The sequence below is a fragment of the Siphateles boraxobius genome, unplaced genomic scaffold (assembly GCF_051911475.1).
Source record: "Siphateles boraxobius isolate OS27281-9 unplaced genomic scaffold, OSU_SipBor_1 8, whole genome shotgun sequence".
Lineage (NCBI taxonomy): Eukaryota > Metazoa > Chordata > Actinopteri > Cypriniformes > Leuciscidae > Siphateles > Siphateles boraxobius.
In genome coordinates, this window is record NW_027509208.1 from 29,877,252 (window position 1) to 29,881,679 (window position 4,428).

At 40.9% G+C, this 4,428-nt stretch overlaps 3 non-coding genes across 3 annotated transcripts; all 3 read right to left on the minus strand.

Annotated features, from left to right (window-relative positions):
* Positions 1–1,759: 1,759 nt before the first annotated feature.
* Positions 1,760–1,965, minus strand: LOC143730008 (small nucleolar RNA U3). The gene has a single exon (XR_013200250.1). It is a non-coding gene; the product is annotated as a small nucleolar RNA U3 (small nucleolar RNA).
* A 912-nt stretch (positions 1,966–2,877) lies between these two features.
* LOC143730001 (small nucleolar RNA U3) lies at positions 2,878–3,083 on the minus strand. The gene has a single exon (XR_013200243.1). It is a non-coding gene; the product is annotated as a small nucleolar RNA U3 (small nucleolar RNA).
* Positions 3,084–3,995: 912 nt separating this feature from the next.
* LOC143730010 (small nucleolar RNA U3) lies at positions 3,996–4,201 on the minus strand. Its single transcript, XR_013200252.1, has one exon. It is a non-coding gene; the product is annotated as a small nucleolar RNA U3 (small nucleolar RNA).
* Between the last annotated feature and the right edge of the window lie 227 nt (positions 4,202–4,428).

Here is a 4,428-nt window from a genome sequence, read left to right on the forward strand (position 1 = left end):
GTTGCCTCGGTGCCAGAGTGAGTGAAGGCAGAGATGATCGCGTCCTCCTGGGCAGAGAAACGCACAGAGTAGACGAAGTCGGAGTCAAAAAGTTACTAACCACTGACTTGTGAGCATCGGCGCGTGATGTTTCAAGCGCTGATCGTCGATCTCGCAGCTCGGCTTGCTTCACCAACAGAACACGGATCTGCTTCTCCACCGACTCCAGCTCCAATCGTAGCGAAAACAGCTCGAATGTGTCCTCACCTGCACTCAGAGGTAACGTTAGACACACATACGATATGTTCGCCATTATAACAGATGAACAGTAAATTAGTAGTGATAGTACCAATATCACTACTAATTTAGGACTGAAATGATGGATATAACCCGTATCCTTTAAGTGAAACGGGTCTAAAATGAGAGGGTCGATAGGTGCAAGGCCACGCGTGAAATGCTAGCGGGCTAAAGGCTAGTAGCCGAGATTCGGAAAGTTGGATCTAAGTAGCGATATCAAAGCAATAGTGTCGAGGATAAGTTCACATGATATAAAAATAGAAAGTGCTTGTTTATAAATGAGTGGTAAAGAAGAAAATCAGGGATTAATGAATCAATTCGACGGAGCTCCAAACACAAACACGCGCATGCGCAGAAAAAGAAAAAGTCCATTTCAGTAACACACACATTAACAATTATTTATGTAGACATTTCAGAAACCTGACGTCATTTGAGCACTTAGAAAACATGCTATGACTGACATCGAAATGTGAAATGAACCCGTGTCAGGCCCGTTTTTTCAATAACACCTGATTTTCATATCTGCTGTCTTATCCGAGATGCAATACCACATCGCTGGAAACATTTCAAGTTTTTGCAGTGATGTGGTATTGTATCTTGGATGAGACAATGTTTTCTTTATACAAAGGATGCTGTGACACGGGCCCCAAGACGAGGAGAGGTTTACGCTGCCACAAAACACAACCACAAGAGAGACGGGAGCTGGGTTAACAGAAATGATCTTTTATTTAGCCAAGAACTTAGGAATTTAAACTGGTACTTAGGTTCCTCCCGGGCTGTGGTATCAACAAACCGGGCTTTGTTCCACACATCTGTTACAACGCTAGGCCACCTTAAAAGGGCAAAATAGAACTGAAGAAGGTCATTAAAGAAGATTTTGCAAGTCTAACTCTGTCTTCTTACTCTTCAGCTGGTTTCTCTCTTGGCCAACATGTGCTTCAGCACCTCATACTGAAGGATTCTGTCCTTCAAACCATCTAACCTTGAGTGTAGCAGAGTTCTCAATTTTATGGTGACCTCCATTAGGCCATCATTGCCTACAGCTGTGGGTGGTTCCAAGTTTGGAGTGTGAGTAGGTTGAAATGTTCATGATTCATGTCTTCTCCTAGCCGTGAGCTTTTCCATTGGTCCTGGGCTCCTCTTTCCAATATTGAACTGCTACAAAGCGTTCCAGAAAAGCATCTAAAACAATCCACTTTCTCAAAAGGCACAAATGTTAAACAACGCTCAGATCATACCCCTTTCTTCAACATCGACAACAGCAACACAGAAACTTCATCAACGATGAAAACTTGCTTCTTAGAAAACTTGCGATGGCTGACCTCAAACTAGGGACATATCCAAAGCTCTCTTTACTCTAAAACCCACTATTTGCAACTGCTGTCTTAGACAACAGACAGTTCCGCATTTCAACAAAGTTTACTGCATAGGACCTACAGATGCAAAAACAAAACAATTCCAAAATGAAACTTAAATATCAAACACCACTCAGATCACACTCCTTTCTTCAATATTGCAAAAAGCTACACAGAACACTCATCAACGACACAGAGCTCAAAACCAAAGTCACTGCTCTGTGCCCAATTCATGCTCAGAAACGAGCATCTTCTTCACAGGTTGGGAGACAAGCATTTCGGAACACATTTCTAAGCAAGGAACTATAGAAATGATCCCTGAAAATATACTCTTAACAGTTTATAGAAACTCAATTGGCATTCCATTCTGCTGCGCTTCTCCTCTAAAAGGGTTTTGCGTAGTTGAATTTTGTAGGCGCTAAAGTTTAAATGACATTTTAGCGGACACATCGAGGCCAAAAGCAGAAAGGACTTCCTCAATCTCTTTGAAGCCTACTGTTAAGATATGTGAAATACAAACAACAATCCATAATGTCTTACTTTTTTGCAGCATAGCTACCCGTTTCATGCTTTGTAGTTCATTCGTTGAAGCCAAATTTAGAAAACCTTTAATAGAAGTCACACACACATTAACAATTCTTTATGTAGACATTTAACTCTTCTTACTCTTCAGCTGGTTTCTCTTTTGGCCAACGTGTGCTTCAGCACCTCATACTGAAGAATTCTGTCCTTCGAACCATCTAACCTTGAGTGTAGCAGAGTTCTCAATTTTATGGTGACCTCCATTAGGCCATCATTTCCTACAGCTGTGGGTGGTTCCAAGTTTGGAGTGTGAGTAGGTTGAAATGTTCATGATTCATGTCTTCTCCTAGCCGTGAGCTTTTCCATTGGTCCTGGGCTCCTCTTTCCAATATTGAACTGCTACAAAGCGTTCCAGAAAAGCTTCTAAAACAATCCACTTTCTCAAAAGGCACAAATGTCAAACAACGCTCAGATCATACCCCTTTCTTCAACATCGACAACAGCAACACAGAAACTTCATCAACGATGAAAACTTGCTTGTTAGAAAACTTGCGATGGCTGACCTCAAACTGGGGACATATCCAAAGCTCTCTTTACTCTAAAACACACTATTTGCAACTGCTGTCTTAGACAACAGACAGTTCCGCATTTCAACAAAGTTTACTGCATAGGACCTACAGATGCAAAAACAAAACAATTCCAAAATGAAACTTAAATATCAAACACCACTCAGATCATACTCCTTTCTTCAATATTGCAAAAAGCTATACAGAACACTCATCAACGACACAGAGCTCAAAACCAAAGTCACTGCTCTGTGCCCAATTCATGCTCAGAAACGAGCATCTTCTTCACAGGTTGGGAGACAAACATTTCGGAACACATTTCTAAGCAAGGAACTATAGAAATGATCCCTGAAAATATACTCTTAACAGTTTATAGAAACTCAATTGGCATTCCATTCTGCTGCGCTTCTCCTCTAAAATGGTTTTGCGTAGTTGAATTTTGTAGGCGCTAAAGTTTAAATGACATTTTAGCGGACACATCGAGGCCAAAAGCAGAAAGGACTTCCACAATCTCTTTGAAGCCTACTGTTAAGATATGTGAAATACAAACAACAATCCATAATGTCTTACTTTTTTGCAGCATAGCTACCCGTTTCATGCTTTGTAGTTCATTCGTTGAAGCCAAATTTAGAAAACCTTTAATAGAAGTCACACACACATTAACAATTCTTTATGTAGACATTTAACTCTTCTTACTCTTCAGCTGGTTTCTCTTTTGGCCAACATGTGCTTCAGCACCTCATACTGAAGAATTCTGTCCTTTGAACCATCTAACCTTGAGTGTAGCAGAGTTCTCAATTTTATGGTGACCTCCATTAGGCCATCATTGCCTACAGCTGTGGGTGGTTCCAAGTTTGGAGTGTGAGTAGGTTGAAATGTTCATGATTCATGCCTTCTCCTAGCCGTGAGCTTTTCCATTGGTCCTGGGCTCCTCTTTCCAATATTGAACTGCTACAAAGCGTTCCAGAAAAGCTTCTAAAACAATCCACTTTCTCAAAAGGCACAAATGTCAAACAACGCTCAGATCATACCCCTTTCTTCAACATCGACAACAGCAACACAGAAACTTCATCACCGATGAAAACTTGCTTCTTAGAAAACTTGCGATGGCTGACCTCAAACTGAGGACATATCCAAAGCTCTCTTTACTCTAAAACCCACTATTTGCAACTGCTGTCTTAGACAACAGACAGTTCCGCATTTCAACAAAGTTTACTGCATAGGACCTACAGATGCAAAAACAAAACAGTTCCAAAATGAAACTTAAATATCAAACACCACTCAGAACATACTCCTTTCTTCAATATTGCAAAAAGCTATAAAGAACACTCATCAACGACACAGAGCTCACAACCAAAGTCACTGCTTTGTGCCCAATTCATGCTCAGAAACAAGCATCTTCTTCACAGGTTGGGAGACAAGCATTTCGGAACACATTTCCAAGCAAGGAACTATAGAAATGATCCCTGAAAATATACTCTTAACAGTTTATAGAAACTCAATTGGCATTCCATTCTGCTGCGCTTCTCCTCTAAAATGGTTCTCTTACGAGAGGTTCTCTCGTATTGCGTAAGTTTAGCTTACGCTACGGGAAAGATTCATCTTCTCGAGATACTGAAGCCAAAAAATTATCCTTAATTTTGTATACCTTGTCAACGCAGTGCAGCAGCTAGCAGACCTAGAGCAGGCCATCTCGCGTGCTCATTGGC